The sequence below is a fragment of the Dipodomys ordii genome, unplaced genomic scaffold, assembly GCF_000151885.1.
Source record: "Dipodomys ordii isolate 6190 unplaced genomic scaffold, Dord_2.0 Scaffold182, whole genome shotgun sequence".
In the NCBI taxonomy this organism is placed as follows: domain Eukaryota; kingdom Metazoa; phylum Chordata; class Mammalia; order Rodentia; family Heteromyidae; genus Dipodomys; species Dipodomys ordii.
The window spans coordinates 465,114-486,402 of record NW_012267398.1 but is presented as its reverse complement, the minus strand read 5'-3'; positions in this window follow the sequence as shown (position 1 = coordinate 486,402).

Here is a 21,289-nt window from a genome sequence, read left to right as displayed (position 1 = left end):
AAGTGGTAGAGCGCTTGCCTTGAGCTGAAGAGCTGAGGGACAGCGCCCAGGCCCAGAGTTCAAGCCCCACAACCGACCAAAAAAAAAAAAAAAAGTTTCCTCTCTATTTTTTCCATTCATTATCAATACACAGTCATTATTTATAGTTCATTTTAATTTCTGAGATTCTGATGGTGAGAGGGACAAAGAAAAATATTCACCTTATAAGAAACAGCAAAGACAAACTTATCAGTTTCTTGTATCTATATTTTAAAAATCCTAGAAAAGCAATTCATCAAAGAATAATTTTCTATAATTTAAAATAATTACAATGTATAATGGTCTGATTTTGAGCCCCAACATCAAAAATAAATTAAATTATTCCATATACTAAAAAAATGTTCAATCCAATAATCCTTGAGAAAAACAATAATAAAGTAGTTAACCTCTGGAAACAGACCATTTCATGAAGTCTACAGTGTGCGACTATATACTTATTTCTTCGAATGGTAAAATATTGTAAGAAACCTTAGCTTATGCTATTAGGTCATAACTTAAGAAAAATATGTAAACTTTAATTTTTAGGAGAATCATGCAGAGAAAAGTGAACTGAAATATAATATTGTGTACAATTCCTTTTCTTTAAAAAAATGTGTGAGCTCAAAATTATCAACTTTATTCTTTACTTTAAAAGGGAGTATGTAGTTAGCAAAAATACATCAGGACATCCAGCCATCTGAAAAGGCATTTATATAATTACATGAGCTGTTCTTCCTGGGTCTATTTTTTGGGGATGTACCGCCCTATGAGAGAGCATTTGTAATCCCGTACTGCCACCTTCTGTAATAATGTGTCACTACACAAGCCAGCAGGAGGCCTGGACTCAAGGCAAAGAGCCAAGAGGACTCTACTAATCCTACATCAAATCCTTATTTCTTACATTAAAAATTAATTGCTTAAATCAAATACTAAAAGTTAAAATTTTAAGTCAAATCTTAAATTTTACAATGATTCAATTTAAAATTAAAAGTAAATGCTTAAAATGAGTCATGGAACAATCTATCATTCCTCCATGACAAGTTTCTTAAACTCCCTACTCTGATCAGATTTTAAATTTTACATAATTTCTTATCATGCAAAATGCTTCATGCCACGACATATGAGCCAGATAAATGATTGGTGCGAACACTGGAGATTATAATTTATAATAAGCTAGAAAAAAATAATTCTTTTGTTTTTGTGATTAGAATCAATTAGTTGTACAAGGGGGGTTTCGTTTTTAATACATTCATTTATGTATATAATGTATCTTGATCAGAGCCGTCCCTTGAATTTTTCTCCCTCTTTCCTTCCTCCCCTTTCCAAACCACTCTCCCCGAGTTTCCAGGTTTCATTTCATTTTTTGAAAATGTTTTTTTTTTGGGGGGGGGTTCGGTCGTGGGGCCTGAACTCTGGGCCTGGGCACTGTCCCTCAGCTCTTCAGCTCAAACTTGCACTCTACCAGTTGAGCCACAGCACCACTTCCGGCTTTTTGCTTATGTGGTGCTGGGGAATCGAACCCAGGGACTCATGCATGCAAGGCAAGTGCTCTACCACTGAGCCACCTTCCCAGCCCCTCCAGGTTTCATTTCAATACATGTATACATTCTGCTCCTCTCACCAGTGCCTACACCCAAGGCATGCTTCCATATCCTAACGCTCATTTGCATTAATTTTTCAAAGGGGTCTCACCCTGGCAGCTCACTCACACACACACATACACATATGATCTGTACCTATTTATGTGTATGTTTATCTTTGAGGTCTCACATGCACATATTGAAAGGAAGAATTACAAATAATTATCATAGTGCAGCTGATTCACATTTCAGCATTCACAAATTCATATCCAGTCCTAAGTGCACCAACTGAGTTTTAAATAAAGGAGAAAATTCCAACAGATGATGAGATTTGTCCAATAGATAGAACACCAGCATTAATGAGAACAGATTAAATGGTTTTGCTTCATTTTGCATAGAAGACATGTGAGTTCTATGCTCAAGTTCTTCTTTCAGAGTATTCAAGGTCATTTAGGAAGAGATTAAATTACTGTTCTTATTAAGGAAAACATCAGAAATGGAACAAAAATGATGTAGAAAAGAACTCCAAGACTCTGCAGACAACAAGCCCTAAAATAAGCTATCAGGTCAGGACCTCACCCCCATTTTGAAACATCTATTAAGAAAGAATCACCAATGACAGGATTATGAGTGATTTTCATTTTTCTTTGTTCCTTACTAGAATCTCTGTGTATTACCATTTGCAGTAAAAATGAAGATGCAGCCAAATGGAAAATCAAATACACTGCTGGTGAGAATGTAAGCTGTTCAACCACTCTGGAAAGCAATATGAAAGTTCCTCAAAAACTAAACCTGGGATAACCCTATGACCCAGCATTTCCACTCCTGGGAAGTTATCCAATAGACCATAAACAAGGCCACACTAAAGCTACTGGCCCAACAGTGTTCATTGCAGCATTGTTTACCATCTCTAAGATATGGAATTGATCCAGATGACACTCAATGCATGAAAATAATTTTCTTGACTCTTTCATGTAATGAGAGGCATCTTAGCTGATTCTATATCTTGGCTATGATAAATAATGTTTCAGTGAACATGGTTGTGCTTTACTGTAACTGAATTTTACTCATCCCTTAGAATACTGTACCATTTGAATGTGTCTATAAATCTATAATATGTGTATAAATCTATAAGTAAACACATTGGCTGGTATATACATGGTTAAAATGAATTAACTGAAGCATAATAGAATCTATGGAGTCTATGCACAAATAGTATAGTCTTTTAGAAAGATTAGGTCAAAGCCAACAAAAACAACACCAGGAAATGGGTACATGCAAGGGGAAAGTAGAGAAGAATAAATGAATGAAGGGAGGAGGGGAGGAGAATGCAATCAAGAATCTATTGACTGGGCTGGGAAGGTGGCTCAGTGGTAGAGCACTTGCCTTGCATGCCTGAGGCCCTGGGTTCGATTCCTCAGCACCACATAAGCAAAAAGAAAAAAGCTGGAAGTGGTGCTGTGGCTCAAGTGGTAGAGTGCTAGCCTTGAGCTGAAGAGCTGAGGGACAGCACCCAAGCCCAGAGTTCAGGCCCCACGACCAGACCCAAAAAAAAATAGATAAATAAAAGAATCTATTGACTATGTCACAAAATTAAGAAAAGGGGAGGAGTAGGGTGAACGAGAGCAAGGATGTTAAAGAGGGTGAAGATGCATTTTGATGCATTGTATTCATAAACTGCTTTGTTAAATGGCACCTCTATTGTACAATGACAATAGGTAGGTAACTTTTTTAAAAATTGTTTTAAGAATAATACCAAAAACACTGGGAAGGGATGGGAAGGGTAAACAAAGGAGGAGGCTGCAATGCTTGTAAGAAATGTACGCATTATCCTGCCCATGCAATTGTAACCCCTCTGTACAGTATGTTCACAAATAAAATAAAATTAAATTAAAAAAAAAAGAATAATACCAAAAACAGAAATGGAAAAGTTAACTACCATGGTGCAGACCATCAGAAAATGAAGACTTGAAAGGATGTGGTAGATTCTTTAGGTATTTTATTCTGTAAGGGAAACACTTTTATCATTTTAATGTGAACAATTTGTAATAGAATGTTCATTATACAAAATCCGAGACTACCAACATACTCAACCAGTTCTTCAATATGTGCATGGTAATTAAGTTGGCTCTTAACTATTTAGTCAATTTGTTACTGAACGTTTTTAGTAATAATTACAAGTGCTGTGAATAGAGGGAAGCAGGAGGTTCTCCCTGCAAATAAAAATGTTCAAAAGAAAGACTAACCAAGAAAAGTCATGTTACACTAGTCATTTCCCAATAAAAAAGGAAATGGAAAATGATTGCAATTATCCCACCAACTCACTTCCAAGTTCTTTCACTACCTTCCTTTATATATAGAAATGAAGATTATAATGACCCTTGGGAACAATTCTAAACAATGTCCTGTGCTGCTTTGTTGTATTATAAAACTACAAAGAAGTGATCAACAAAGGAGCATAATAAAAGTACTTGTTCCATAGATAGAAATAAAGCCACATTGAAAACTGGATAAACCACCATTATGGAAATTAGTATGGAGGTGCCTCGATCAACAGTTTGATATGTGAACAGATATCTTCCCCATGATGCATCCCTACCACATCTGGATATACACTTAAAAGAATCAAAGACCTCAGCTGAAAGAACTCACTAGAGTTCTTCTAAAAGGAAGGGTAAGGGTGGATTTGAGACACCAACAGGGAGATAAATCCATATATAGATAAAGTCAGAGATGCAGAAATGTTGTCACACGTCTAGGTGGCAACAAAGGCTAGAAGGATGGTCTGCCACAGCCCCAGACACCCAGCCTCTAGAACCAGTTCTTTAATTCAAGGCATCATTTAGACTTTCTAACCTTCAGAATTGTGGCAGTAGATTTCTGTTCTTGGAATGATCTGTTTAACAGACATAGGAACCAAGTTCAAATGCAATAACTATGTCAAAATGGAGAAATACCCTCCATCTTAGGTTCATGGAAATGAGACTGACTTTGCTGGAATGGCTCTGTTCACAAGAGGGTCGAAGACATAGACAAATGGAAATGAATGAACCCTATGGAAAGGCCAAAGCTTTCAGCAATCCAGCATCTGTATTAAGAGAAAGAGTATGATGACACTGAACCATTGTTGGGGCCCTTTCTGTCCTAAGAGGTTCTCCCACAGGTGGCCAAGTGGCCTGTGGAGTGAGAGCCCTAAATGCTCTTAACTGGGAAGACTGGGAAGTTTTCCAGGCATGCTTTAAGTATGTTCATGGTTTGTTCTCTTTGCCCTTAGTTCTCTTTGCTTTGTCCTTCTGCAGGCCTGCATCACTGTCTGAGCCATTTATTGGACAGCATCCCAAGGGCTTTCTTTAGGGGAGAGGGGAGAGGTGGCAAGAAGGAGTTGTGTTAAGCTAAACTAGTTTTCAAAAAAAAAGGAATCAAATCAATCAACTATAGAGATAACTGTAAATCCAAGTTTATCAAAGCACTATTCACAATACTTAATTACAGAATCTATCTTGGTGTTCATCAAAGGACGAATAAATAAGGGAACATGGCATATATACACAGCTGAGTTTTACTTGGTCACAAAGAATAACCAAACTGTGCAGTCTGCCAGCAAATGGACAGACATGACTTTATCATGTCCCACAAAGACAAGACTCCAAAGCCAAGTACAGTATGTGCCCCCATTAGTGGAAATTAGGTGTGTATGTATGCATATATATATATATATATATAATATAATATATATATATATTAAAAGGCCAAGAAAGTGAAATATGGTCTAGGAGAGAGATAGAAAGGATGGGTGAAGCAGGAAAAGAAGAGTCATTTATAGGAACAAATCAATGTAAAACCCACTTAAAGAACTAAGAGATAGGTGACAGAGACTATAAAATCAAAAACTGCAAAGACATTATTTTATTGTCCTAAGGCTTCCCAAAGTAATAGGGCAAGGGGGAGGAGAGAAAAGAATAGAGGACATCAATATGATTAAAGTACACTATATACACATATAAAAATGTCATAAAGAAGTTCCTTTGTACAATTACTAATGAAAGGTTATACAAAGTTCAGTCACAATAATGCATAATACTTGTTAAGACAAAAATACATATATGTAATCGGTAATTATCAGCCTAGTTTCCTCAGATAAAAGTACCTGTATAAACTACTGTCACATCAACTTGAATTACTAAGCTAATTAAAACTAAATTAGGCTTAGAGCCACATAAAATTCCCCCTGGCTGCCTACAACTACCAAGACTATTTACTAAGTAACTTAATTCTGTTTTCATCTTTAGCCTGAGCTTCCTAAACTTAACTCAGAGAAATAGACTGTGGAAATTTACTTCAATATCATCAAGTTCGTGGTGCTAAGGGCAAAGATATTGGAATTCAGTGATAGAAAGCTAATAAAATGGTGGCAAAAAAAAGAAGAAACATCACCTGGGAAATCAGTGGCTCTCAACCTTCTGTGAAAATTTGAATCTCCTGAGAGTCTCTAAAAGTTCCAGTTCAACTAAATCAGAACCCTTAGAACTGAGTCCACTGAGGAGATGGGGAAAAACCAGTTGTTTAAAGATACAGGTGGACCTGTTGCAACAATGAGAAGTACAAGTTGTCATGTCCAAAATGAGCTTTACAAGTAGGTGCGGGGGGTGGGGGGAAGGAGAAGGATTGGGATTGGGAGGGAGGGGGGGGGGAGGCTGGGAAGGGATGTGAAGGGTAAACAAAGGAGGAGGCTGCAATGCTTGGTAAGAAATGTACGCATTATCCTGCCCATGTAATTGTAACTCCTCTGTACAGTATGTTCACAAATAAAATAAAATTAAATTTAAAAAAAAACTGAGTCCACTGTTCTTTCTAAACCTAGCAGATGATTCTAATACAAAGGAAAAAATGAAAAAGTATAGTAATGATTGATATCAAGCAAATGATACTATTCAGCTTGAAAACATCCAAAGCAGAGAATATTCCAAACCAAGAGACAGCTCTGAAGAGCAACAGAGCACAAATACAAAAACACTCGTAACACCAAAATACAAAGACAAGAAATTACTGTAGCCAAAGCACCAGGATATTACCTAAGTGACTGATTGCTGAGAGGAAGGAAGGAAGGAGAGAGAGAGAATCTCCCTGCTATCCTTAGCCTTCAAAGGTCATAAGCCAAATACTGTATGAAAGGTGGCAGCATGATTTCATGATCTTCCTTCACTACTTTCTTCATATTTTATTGACACAAAAGAACCAAAATATACTGACTTATTATAACATCACTGAGAGTGGCATTTACTTTATAGCAAAACTAAGCCTATTGAACTTAAATACAAAATAATAATAATAAAGAAAATTCTAAAAAAAAAAAAAGAAAAAAAATTCTATCTCTCTAATCCTCTCCCCCAAATTTTCAAGTCCACTTCCTCTCAGAATGCCTCCTCTTGTTTCTTTTACAATTGCTTTTAAGTTGTGTAAGTATATTCGTGTTTACTGCACAAAAATTGCCTAGCATATAGTATTTTATAGGAGGATTAAGTTAATCCTTTCATAATTATTCCTACCATTTTTATTAATATTGATATTTTCATCATTATTGCAATATATACTTTCCTGTCTGCATTCATTAAAAATCCTAGGTTTGGGTTGGGAATGTGGCTTAGTGGTAGAATGCTTGCCTAGCATGCATGAAGCCCTGGATTCAATTCCTCAGTACTACATAAACAGAAAAGGACAGAGGTGGTACTGTGGCTCAAGTGGTAGAGTGCTAACCTTGAGTAAAAGCAGCACAGTGACAATGCCCAGGCCTTGAGTTCAAGCCCCAGGACTGGCAAAAAAATGAAAATCCTAGGTTTACCTAAGGTACTTAAAGTTCAAGGACTATAAAGTCCAAAGTATAGAATCATCTTTAGGTAAACACCTTTAGGAGTATAACAGGTAACTTATACGAACTTTGGTGTCAAGACAGCAGATCTGAATAAGATTCAGCTTGGGCTGCTCCATGACTTTACATAAATGACTCAGCTCTCCAGTTTTTGCAACTGTAACACTGAGATGGATAATGGTGGCTGCACTTAAGAATTGTGACAACCATTAAATGATTCTATCTATCCAACAAAAAGTACTTGCCACTAATATTCCAAAGATGGGGACTGAAATGTAACACCTCAGGACTCAAGCTAGGAAAAAGAAAAGGCTCGTCTCTTCTTTCTATACATAGAAACAAAGAGCCGGCTATGGTACTTTGTATTAAATTACCTTAAATGACTTTTTCATTTTTATATTGATGAAAGTATCTATATAACTACCAAGAAAGCCAAGACTAAATATTTAAGTGTTATTAAATATGGTCTGAGTCTAGCAAAATCAGTGTCTCACAGTGAGTCCTCAATAAATGTTGAATCCACAAATACATTGATTGCTAAAGAAAATACATAGTATAAATTTCCTTATTGTTTAAATACTCTGGAAATATAATGGATATATTGCTTTTCACTTCCTGTGGTACACTTTTCTGATGATATAGATAAGCATGCTCTTTTACCAAGTGTTTCATGGAGTGGCAACTCTGTGGATCTGAACTGACAGAGAATATTTGGAGTAATGGGTATCATATGGTTTGAAACGTTTTGAAGTATTAATAGGCTTTTGTTTCAGAAAAGAAAATAAGCACTTGTCAACTTGAGTCAGATCAAACATTTCAAGAGTAGTGTTCATAGAATCTTGGTAAGAATAAAAAGTAAAAGTCAGAGTGAAACAAGCTACTTCCTTGTAACATGAAATAAACTTGATAAATTGGGCTCTGATGTAAGCGAAAAGTACATATAAGAGGATTGAAGTGTAATTCTAGTTCCTCATGTTTTTTTAAAGATATGTCTGATGATGGAAAGCATTGGTCCTTTTAATTTTTAAAATATTATTCTGAAATAGAAGATTGTGCCACTTAGGTACTAAAACATGAAGGTTAAGCAAAGGAGACCTGTGAAACTTGAGAAGGGTGAGTACTTCAACCAAGTTCAACAGCTCCTCAAAGACAGACCTAGAGACAGCTGGACCAAGAATTACATTGTCTCCTTGCCTCTGAAAAAAACAAAGATCATACCTGCAGGCCAGCTTTTAAGTTTAACCTTGGGAATGGTATGATCGCACAGAAGAGTTTTCCTTTGTTCAAAAATAACATCTCTTTCCCTGATACTTCCTAAGAGGGCTTCAATAAGAAACAATTTTAACAGCAATGATGAAAAGATTACATAGAAAGGAAAATGAAACCTTTTGGTAAAGATAATTACTAGAAATGAACAAGAAAAGTAGTGTTCTCTGAAGGAAGAAAGATTGTTAAAAGGTGATAATATGAACGGCTCATATCTGTGACTAAATTCTCTCCTGCACTAAAGTCTATGTAGCATATTGATTAAAAACTTAAACTTAGCTGGGCACCAGTAGCTCACGCCTATATCCTGGCTACTCAGGAGATCAAGATCTAAAAATCACAGTTTGAAACCAGCCAGGGCAGAAAGTCCATGAGACTCTACTCTCCAATAAACTTCTCAGAAAAAGCCGGGAATGGCTCTGTGGCTCGAGTGGTAGAATGCTAATCTTGAACAAAAGAAGCCCTGAGTTCAAGCCCCAGGACCAGCAAAAACAAACAAACAAACAACAAAAACCAACTTAAACTTAGCCAAGGTGTGGCGCTCAACACCTATAATCCAGCTACTCAGGAAGATGAAATCGGGAGGACTGTAGTTCAAGACTTGTCCAAATGATACATTCACAAGACCCCATCTCAACAGAAACAGGTGGCTGGGCATGGTGTTATCCCAGCTGGAGCAAGAAGCATAAGTAAGGTCACAATCCACGTGGGCCTATACATAAATTAAGAAAGAGCCTATCTGAAAAATAATCAAAGCACAAAGGGATGGAGGTATGGCTCCAGTGGTCTATGCCTGACTAGCAACTGTAAAGCACTTAATTCAAATACCAAAACCTCAATGGAAAAGAAAAGGGAAAAAAAAATGAAACATGAAAAACTTCAATTGTAACCCTAGCTTGATACATAAGCATAGTGTTTCAAGTAACTTGGCTAGGTTCCAGCTTCTCATTTCTACAATGAGAGCTTATGAGGCACAGCAGGATGACAATCAGAAGACTGAGATATGCAAATTACCTGGTGCAGTACCTGACACTTCATAAGCAATTCATATATACCATGGTCATTATTATCACTTCATACACAAAGACCACTTCAGAGTAACTATGCTTAAAAGTCTTGCCAGGCATGGTGGCACATACTTGTAATATAAGCTACTTGAGAGGCAGAGATAGAGAGGTTCACAGAGCCCAGTGTGGGGCTGGCTTGGAGCCACGATCCTCCCAAACTCCACCTCTGAGTAACTAGGATGCATGAGCTGCTGGTGCCTGATTGGAACAACAACAACAAAAACTTAACAAATGTGACATTAAAAAAAACAAACGCTACGGGCTGGGAAGGTGGCTCAGTGGTAAAGTGCTTGCCTTGCATGCATGAGGCCCTGGGTTCAATGCCTCAGCACCATATAAGCAGATAAAGCCGGAAGTGGTGCTGTGGCTCAAGTGGTAGGGTGCTAGCCTGACCGAAGAGCTGAGCGACAGCGCCCAGGCCCAGAATTCAGACACTACGACCGACAAATAAATAAATAAATAAAAGAGCATTTTCCTGCTGAAAAACAAACAAACAAACACTAAACTAGTTTATCAGAGTGATGAGTTTATGAGATAGTGGGTATTATTGGAAGTTCTATTGGGCCGGCATTTGCATTGTGCAGTTCCAGTTTCAGTTTCTCAATAGAACTCTGTTCCCAGCTTGAATATGAAGTTGGAATTACCCATAGGACATGCATGTTGCAATACATGGCCTAAAGCAAGTTGTCAGTAAACGCTGGTTGCTCGTGAGCTGTGTACTGGCTGCTTCTGGAGCTATGCTTCCGCTCTTCCTTGTTCTTTTTCATGCTGATCTTGAAACTTGAACTCAGGGCCTGGTTGCTATCCTTTAGCTTTTCCTGCTCAAGGCTGGCACTCTACCACTTGAGCCACAGCTCCACTTCTGGCTTTGGGGTAGTAAACTGGAGATAAGTCTCATGGACTTTCCTCCCCTGGCTGGCCTTGAACTGTAATCTTCAAATCTCAGCCTTCTGAGTAGCTAGAGCATCTGGCTCTTTTTCTTTTTTTCTTGCAAGGAAGGCTACAATTATAGTCTAAGAAGTCATATTTAACAGGTTCCTACAATGTAAAAATCATTTAACAGGTTCCTACAATGTAAAAATCACTCCAAAAATTCTATTGTGTGCAAGAAAGAAAATGTATTTCTGGCCCATATCTTATGTGGCCGCAGGTTGGCTGAGACTGTCTCATACATTCATTCTGGCATCCAAGCTGAAGCAAAAACCTCTTTGACAGAAAAAAATGGGCAGGAATCACAGACAGCAAATCGAGTATGACTCACGTACAGACACATCCATTCAAGAAAAACACGAACTGGAAAGTTTCAACCTCCCTTGGAGAAGACAGTGAACAATTGGGAAAATAACACAAAGTAGCACAAGGACTACAGAGGAACCAATCTTTAAGGCTTATCTACTATAATCATGTGAAAGCCCACCATATTTAAAGTGGACAATTTACAAACTTAACATAGGATGCTCGGAACTACTACTGAAGTTTACCAATTTAAGTTCTCTCTAAACAAGAAGTTACTGGTCAGCAGGATTAAGTTTCATTTTCCATATGGGAACCAGAAATGCTGAACATATTTTGTGGACCATGAAGTAATAAAAAATATGCATTATTCTAAATGTTAGTACAGGAATAGGCCTTCCCATATCAGGGCACAAATGATTCTCTCAGAGAGCTGTGTGTGTATTTTTTTTAATAAATTGAGGAATTTACAAAACAATTGTTTCCAGTAGCTTTGTTTTCCTGCTTAAGTCTAATCAGTTTCTCTGCTTCATTAAAATATGAATGTAGGGGAACATTACATTTAAATTAGTTTTAACTACTATGGGCAGCATCAACATTTATTCCCATAAAAATTTAATAATTATAACACCATATTTATTTAGTTCTGGGTCTCTACAGATAACAGTATATGATACAAATTTTTCCTTTTTTTAAATTGGGCACAACAAAAATGTGTCATTTTAGGTATCTATAATTAGTAGCAAAAGGCATAATTACATATTTCATGCTCTAAATCTAATGTGTTAAATCTAACATTAAACTTTGAAGAGCTTTGGCAAAAAAACAATCATGAAAGTTAAGGAAGACTGGCACTGCCATATCTCCCCTTGAGAAATCAAAGGTTTCTGGTTGGCCTCTGTGTTCTGTGTGTAAGGAGACTTTGCACACACTGTGTTCTCCATGCAGGGAGCTCAGTTGCAGCACAAAGAGTCAGGCCTAGCCCTGTTTCTGAGATACCCACAACAAATCCTCAAGATGTTTTACCATGGAGTGTGTGAAGATTTTCCACATATGAATCTGTATTTTTATTTTATTTTGAAAAAGGAACTTTGACAAGAAGAAACTATCTTTCTGAGAAATCACATTTTTTTAAATTTTTCATGTAGTTTTCCTTTTATTTTTGCTTTCTAGGCCAGTCCTGGGGCTTGAACTCAGGGCCTGGTCACTGTCCTTTGGCTTCTTTTGTTCAAGGCTAGCACTCTACCACTTGAGCCACAGCACCACTTCTGTATTTTGGGAGGTTGTTGTTGTTGTTTTTGTAATTTATTGGAGTGTCTCACACATTTTCCTGCTCAGGCCAGCTTCCAACCATGATCCTCAGATCTCAGCTGGTGGCGTGAGCCACTATTTTCCATGTGTTTTATTCTTCATGAATACAGCCAATGATATAAGATATTAATTGATGAAATAAGTAACCAAATTTATGTTTTCAGTAGTATGTGCTGAAATTATCTTCCATGGGTCAATTTGTTAAGGTTTAATGAATTTGTCTAAGCCAGGCAATTTTATCCATCAGGTCCTATATCTTAGGCAACAAAAGCACACACGAGTAGGACCTTTGCATAGCAAAGGAAATAATTAACAGAATGAAAAGGCAACCTACAGACTGGGAGAAAATACTCACCAACCATGCATCTAATAAGGAGTTATATCCAATATGTAAGGCATTCAGTAGCAAAAAATTAAAATGTGCAACTTAAAAATGGGCAAGGTGCCTATATGGATATTGTTCCAAGAAAGACATAAAAATAGCCAACTGGTACATGTTCAACACCCCTAATCATGAAAATACTAATAAAAAGCAACATGAGCTATCACCTGAAAATATTGGTAAGGATGTGGGAAGGGAACACTGCATACTGATGGTGAACAGCTATTATGGAACACAGAATGGATGTTACCATCTAACATAGAAACCCTACTCATGAATGCTCCCCAATGATAATGAAATCCGGATCTTTTTTTTGGGGGGGTCCAGTTGTGGGGCCTGAACTCTGGGCCTGGACACTGTCCCTCAGCTCTTCAGCTCAAGGCTAGTGCTCTACCACTTGAGTCACAGAGCCACTTCCGGCTTTTTTTTTCTTTGCTTATGTGGTGCTGAGGAATCGAACCCAGGGCCTCATGCATGCAAGGCAAGCGCTCTACCACTGAGCCACCTTCCCAGCCCCTGAAATCCGGATCTTAAAGGAGATTTTCGCACCCCTCTGTTCACTGCTATATTGCTCACAACAGCCAAGACATGGAAACAACTAAATGTTTGTTGGAACCTATGTAAACAGAGAGAGGAATATTATTCAGCCTTTTACAAAGGAAGTCCTGAGCTGAAGTGTAGCTCATGTGGTAGTGTGCTAGCTGTGAGCAAGAAAGTCACACCAAAGAGTAAGGCCTAAGGTCAAGCCCCAGTACTGGCACACACACACACTCACACACAACATAAATGAAATGACGACTTACTAAGCAGAATAAGCACACACTAAAGGTCAAATACTATTTGTTTCACTTATATTTGATAGTTTTTTTTAAAAAAAAACCCTCTAACTTGTAAAAGCAACATATATAACAGGTTTCTAGTACCTGACAGGTGAGGGAAATGGAGAGATGTTGGTCAAAAGGTACAAACTTAACAGCTAGAAGATAAATAAATTCTGAGAATCAAACTGTACAACTGTACAATTGTGCATTTGCGTTGTACAGCATGACACCTGCACTGTATCCTATACTTGAAATTTGTTGAGAGTAGATTAAGTATTAAAGTCGTGTGCAAAGAGTAACTATGTGAGGTGATAAATGTATTAGTTAACTTGATTGTGGTAATTATTTTATGATACATGTATATCATGCTGTGATTTACAATATATAAATTAAAATACCATACTATATACCTTAAATATACAAAATTTTGACTTGTCACTTATACCTAAATAAAGCTCAGAAAACTTAAACCATCAGAGAAAGAGAAAGAGATAGAGAGAGATGAGAGGTATTAAAACAAGTTCAAAAGAATCTTGACAGAGTAAAGGTTGTAATAATTATAATTATAAAAAATGTTGAAGACTAGATTACCTAATACTCATTTTGGCCTTATTATACACATTAGTATGATAATTATTGAATGTTTAATTTTGAGAAGCGCAACTTCCAGGTATATCTTCTAAGAATAAAACATCAAAAAATGCATTCTAGGTTATGTAATGAATAGTTTTTGTTATTTATATTCTGTGTATTGGGTATATATTAAATAGGTTGTCAACCATGAGCAAGTTAAAGGCCAAGGAACATGTCTCAGAAATAATGGCTTTGCTCTCAAGGGGGAGAAAAAGAATATTCTTCTCAAAAATGGAGCCAAATACCCATGAGTCTGCCAGGACAGATCTGCTGAAAAGATACAGAATTCATCATTCAGCTTTTAAATGGTGTGAGAGATGAGGGAAGTTTTCTACATATAATATATCTATGCATTCTGCCCCTCTTTGAATGGATTACAAGACAGATCAGCCTGGTAAAAAGAAGAAACCTGCACTTTCTAATATGCAGTCAGGTGAAATGTGACTCATTTTTCTCCATTATCACTTAACAATTTACAAGTATTTTGCTGTAATTTTTTTCTGTATCTTCTGATTTGCCTATGCTACTTCTCCCTTGAATTTCCCTCCATTTGCCTAATATATTCAAACTCCATTCTTTGATGAAAGAGGAAAACATAGTAATTCATTTATTTTTCTTTAAACCCCATCTTTTCTAAGCATGAAATGGATCTCTGATTTTCCTAGCACAATGTGTTAAATTCCCTTTTGGTTCTCAAAGACGCTATTTTCTTTTCACAATATGACATCTTGAATAATCCATTTCCTTTCAAACTTGCAACGTATTATTTCCCTCCTGAGAGGGACTGCCCGTCATCTCTGAAGTAACTGAACTATTCAAGTGCTGTTTACGTGGTAAACCCAATGTCTTGGAACTGAACTCCATTTTCCATTTTGTATACCAGAAAGTGCTTGGGTTCTGAGTTTTTGTTGAAACAAAGATAGATACACATTATAATATACAATAATAGATTTCTAAAGTCTATATTTTATCCAGAGGAATTATTTTTCTTTTGCAAATTAATTGAGCAGCAATAATTAGGGATTCTTTAAGAAAAAATAACTTTTTTAAATCAAACATATCATTTAGACTTTTCTGAGCCTGGAGCAGTGAATAGTATTATCAAAATATAATTCATTTTTGTTTTCTTAGCCTTGGAGAGCACTGTATTTGAAGCCCATAGCTTTGTTAGAATGTGTACTCAGAATGTTAGGCCTTCTATAAGGATTATAAATACTAAGAAGGATGGCCAATAGACACATGAAGAAATGCTCAACCTCCCTAGCCATAAAAGAAATGCAAATCAAAACAACATTGAGATACCACCTCACTCCTCTAATAACAACAGATGCTGGAGGGGATGTGGATAGAAGGGAACTTTACTGCATTGTTGGTGGGAATGTAAACTTGTACAACCACTTTGGAAAGCAATATGGAGGTTCCTCAAAAGACTCCACATAGAGCTCCCCTATGACCCAGCAATCCCACTTTTGGGCATTTACCCAAATGCTTACAAACAAGACCACACTAAAGCTACCAGCATGACTATGTTTATTGCAGCATTATTTACTATAGCTAGGATATGGAACCAACCCAGATGCCCCTCAGTAGATGAATGGATCAAGAAAATATGGTATATATCCACAATGGAATTCTATACCTCCATCAGAAAGAATGACATTGCCCCATTTGTTAGGAAATGGAAAAACTTGGAAAAAATTATATTAAGTGAAGTAAGCCACGCCCAAAGAAACATAGGTCCCATGGTTTCCCTTATTTGCAATATCTAGTATATGTCTGAGTCAAGCAGAAAAGGTCAGATAAGGTGATGTTAGGGAAATGAACCCTAATATATGTATTCAAATCTTTTTTTTCTTTCATGCGATTGTTTCTAACACATTTATAAGATTATTTCTTTGTTGCTTTGTATGTCCCTCCCCCACAGTATAACCCCTGCTTTCACTGTATTTGATGTCGGTATAATTTATGGAGGGGAAGAGGAAAAACAAATCGTTTAAATGTACTCATTATCTTGCCCATGTAATTGTAACCCTTCTGTACAGTATTTTCACAATAAAAAAGTAAAAAATAAAAAAAATACTTCCTACTATAAACTTATGAATGTGACACACATAATTAAGTGAACATCTTCATTGGTGGCTTTAAATAAGAATCTTCTGGGCTGGGATGTAGCTCAGTGGCAAAGTGCTTGCCTAGCAAGTGCAACGTCCTGGGTTCGATCCCCAGTACCAAAAAAGAAAAGACAAAAAAAAAAAAAGAATCTTCTGCCAGGTACTGGTGGTGTGTACCTGTTATCCTAGCTATTCAAGAGGCTGAGAGCTGAGGGTCCCAGTTCAAAGCCAGCCAAGACAAACAAATCTGAGAGACTTTTATCTCTAACTAGAAAAAAAAGCCAGAAGTAGAGGTGTGGCACAAGTACAAAGCCCTAACCTTGGACCAAAAAAGCTAATCAACAGTGTAAAGCCCTCAGTTCAAGATCCAGTAACTGGGCCAATAAAAAAAATTCTTCTATATGATGCATACTAATTTTTGCAAATAAGAGGGGTTGGGGGAGGGAAAGTAGGAGAAAATTGAGGGAAGGGGTAACAAGGTTGACAAGAAATGAATTTATTATCTTACTTAAGTAATTGTAACCCCTCTGTACATCACCTTGAAAATAAAAATAAATATTCAGCTTAAAATTTTCTTCTATATGAAAAGGTACCTCAGAAAACAAAAGAGCACATAGAGTTTTTTTGTGAGTCAAACTAGGAATTAGTCCATTCATTTAACACCTGCATTCCGTTTGCCAGTACTCAGCAATGAAGTCATCAATATATGTGGTAGGCTGAGAGAATAGATTAGTTGTGCCCAGAAAGAAAAGAAGATGGAAGTGGTGAGTATTATCACTCTGCACTGGCAGGTATTAACACTAACATAAGGGCGATAAACTGAATCTCAGAAACATTCAATTCTCCACACTCAAGGATCTAGAAAAACACATCCAATCACAGTTGTACAGGCCCTGTGAGACCATGCCTTTCCAGAAAGACTTGCAGTGCTCAGGAATTGTTACCAATTGGTTATATATACCTTATCAAATGGATTTAGGCAAATGGCCAGTGGATGACAGGAGATCAGACTATCCATCTTCTCCTGCCATTCACAAGAACAGTGCTAGAATAACCAGCAAACACAATCAAAATTTGATGCTTATCATTATATATCTATACATGTACCCCTTGAGAGTAATTTGGAGCAAACAAGAAAAAGCATAGAAATAATGAGGTGAATTGCTATGTTGTCAAAATGCTAAGGAGTCAAGTATCTAAGTCCCCAGGATATTCCATTAATAAATTAATAGCAGAAATGAAAAAAATAAAGGGCAGAAAAAGCTGAGACTTGGTCTCCAATTAAATAGCAAAATGCCAAACTGCAAAAGTGGCTCAAGTGGTGCGAGTACCAGCTGTAAGTCAGCAAACTGAGGGATAATACGAAGCCCTGAGTTCAAGTCCTGGTACTGGTGTGTGCACACATGGGGACACACACACACACACACACAATCAGAACAGACCATTTTACTCTAAATGTCTTTGTCTTTTACTGAAGTTTTTAAGTGTATGAATTTTTTTGTGCCAGTCCTATGGTTTGAACTCTGGATCTGGGCATGGTCCCTGAACTTTTGTGCTGAAAGTTAGTGCTCTACCACTGGAGCCACAGCTCTGCTTCTGGCTTTTTCTGAGTAGTTTATTGAAGATAAGAGTCTCATGGACTTTCCTGCCCAGGCTGGCTCTGAACTGTGATCCTCAGATCTCAGCTCCCTGAATAGCTAGGATTACAGGCCTGAGCCACCAGCACCTGGAAGTTTTTTTTTGTAATTAAATAACTTTTTAATTATTTATTATCAAAAAATTTATTCAATAATTAACTTTTAAAATAATTTTAAGAACTTCATGTTATAAAAGCAGTTTTGTTCATGATAAAACTGGGCAAAAGATGGTTTTATTTTGGGTTTGGGTTTTTTTTTTTTGGCCAGTTCTGGGGCTTAAACTCAGAGCCTGTGCACTATCCCTGAACTGCTTTTGCTTAAGGCTAGCACTCTACCACTTAAGCCACAGCACCACCTCTGGCTTTATCTGTGTATGTGGTACTGCGGAATGGAACCCAGGGCTTCATGTATGCTAGGCAAGCACTCTACCACTAAGCCACATTCCCAGGCCTGTCCCAACTATGAATACCCTACATGGCATTGTTCATAGTCAGTGAGTTTATATTGAGTGATTTTTTTCACCCAAAGTCCATCATTTGCAGTAGGGTTCATTCTCAGTGTTTACACAGAAGTGCAGTTGCTAGATCGATGTGGTAAGAACTGTTTATTTTATAAGCAATTGTCCAACTGTCCTGCAAAGTGATTGTGCCATTTTCTATTCCCATAAGGAGAGTCTTCATCAGCATTTGGCATCATTGGTATTTTGGATTATGGTTATTGTAATGTCTGTGCAGTGGTACCTCACTGTTGTTCTAGTTTGCAATTCCCTAATGGCTTTTTTTTTAAGTTATTATTATAAAGGTGATATACAGAGGGATTACAGTTACATGAGTTAGGAAAATAGCACATTTCTTTTTGGACAATGTCACCCCTTCCTTGTTCTCTCCCAGTTTTTCCCTCCCATCCCCACTCACAAGTTGTATCTTTCATTTCCAACATAGCATCTAGTGAATACCACTGCTGCATTTGTTCATCCTTTGTCACTCCATTTCTGTCCCTCCTCCTTACACTCTCAAAGACATATAGACAAACAAAAAGAAAACAAAAATAGCAAAAAAACACAAACCTCATTTCCATTTTCCAGAATTCATTTCAATAATTAGATGCACATAGGCATTGCACTTTTCTGGTCCTCTCCTAAGAATATTGCCCTTTGTTATCACTGAGTGTGAATGCCTGAATATCTGTTTATCATGTCCAGGTATATATTAGGTCTAGCTTCTGCATATGAGAGAACTCATGCATCATTTGTCTTTCTGAGCTTGGTTTACTTCAATATGATTTGCTCTAGGTCCATCCATTTTCCTGCAAATGACATATTATTCTTTTTGGTGGCTGTGTAAAATTCCATTGTGTGTTGGCACTTTTTTATCCACTCATCTATTTGGGGGCATCTAGGCTGTTTCTATAACTTGGCTATTGTGAATAGTGCAGCAATGAATATGGATGTGCAGGTGTCTTTATCATATCCTGGCTTGTGATGTTCTGGGTAGAAGCCCAGGATGGTATGGCTGGGTCATGGGGAAGATCTATGCTTAGTGTTTTGAGGAACCTCCAAAATGCTGTCCAGAATGTTTGTACTAGCTTACATTCCCACCAACAGTGCAGTAGGGTTCCTTTTTCCCCACATCCCAGCCAACATTTCTTGTGGTTCGAATTCACAATGTTGGTTAATCAAACTGGGGTGAGATGGAATCTCAGAGTTGTTTTGATTGACATTTCCTTTATGGCCAGGGATGATGAACATTTCCTCATATGTTTCTCTGTCATTCTTACTTCCTCTAAGAAGTTTCTCCTTAAGTCCTTTGGCCATTTAGTGATTGGTTTATTAATTTTGGGAGAGGTTCATTTCTTGAGCTCCTTGTATATTTTGGGTATTAGACCTTTGTTTAATGTATTGCTGGTAAAGGTCTTCTCTCAGGCTGTGTTTCTAGTATATTAACTACATCCTTTGCTGTGCAGAATATTTTTTTTTAGTTTGATGTAATCCCATTTGTCAAGAGTCTCCAATCTGTTGATGTACTTGGGACTCTTCAAAAAGTTTCTGCCTATGCCTGTAAGTTCTAGTTTTCACTTACTCCCTCTTGCAGTAATTTCAAAGTTTCAGGTCTGACATTGAGGTCTTTGATCCACTTTGAGTTGGTATTTGTGCATAGTGACAAACGTATCCACTGTTAGTTTTCTGCATATGGATGCCTAGTTTTCTCAACACCAATTATTGAAGTAGCTATCTTTTTTCCATCATGTATCTTTGGCTACCTTATCAAATATCAGATAACTGAAATGTATATGGTTTTATTTCTGGGTCTTCTAGTCTGTCCTATTAATCTTTGGGCCCATTTTTGTGCCAGTATCAAGCTTTTTTAAAATTACAGTTCTGTAGTAGAGCTTAAGGTCTGGGATTGTGATATCATCACTTTTTTGCCTAGAATTTCTTTGGCTATTTGAGGTCTTTTGTTGAGAACACTTGTTATATGTCTAATGCTGGGGGTTTTTTAGTAAGATTTTTCAACATCCATCACGTTGTATTATCTTTGATTCTAGTCCAACTCTTCCATTTTACAAATAAGGAAAATGAGTCTATAAAAATGAAAACTAGCTGGGTGCCAGTGGCTCAGGCCTGTAATCCTAGCTACTCAGGAGGCTGAGATCTGAGGATTGCGGTTCAAAGCCAGCCCAGGCAGGAAAGTCTGTGAAACTCATCTCCAATTCATCTCCAGAAAACCGGGAGTGGCACTGTAGCTCAAGTGGTAGAGCGCTAGCCTTGAGCTGAAGAACTCAGGGACAGCACCCAGGCCCAGAGTTCAAGCCTTATGATTAACAAAAAAGAAAAGAAAGAAAGAAAACTAGACCATGGAGGTAGCCATAAATTTAGAAGAAGCTGCGAAACCAGTGAAACAAACAGAAAAGAAGTAACTAGAGAGAAGTAAGCAGAAAGAACAATAGCAGCACCACAGGAGGCAGGGAGGCCAGACATGGGCAGATTTTTTTTTGTTCATTGCTTCAAGAAATAGCTTTGCCAGAAGCAAATAAGGGTATCTGATTAGTAGTGGCAATCATCGTTGATCACTGGCAGACGGCATGACAAGACTGTCATGCAGAGACACACTGCCTCTGCCTGGAACCTGGGGCACAGGACTTTAAAAACGTCCCGATGGAATGCTATGCTTCCATCAGAAAGAATGACATTAGCCCATTTGTAAGAAATGAAAAGACTTGGAGAAAATCATAAAGTAAGCTGGACCCAAAGAAACATAGACTCCATGGTTTCCCTCATTTGTAATAATTAGTATATGTCTAGGATAATCTTAACAGATGAGCAGACTAGCTCAATAGCTATGTACATATGACCATATAAGATGAT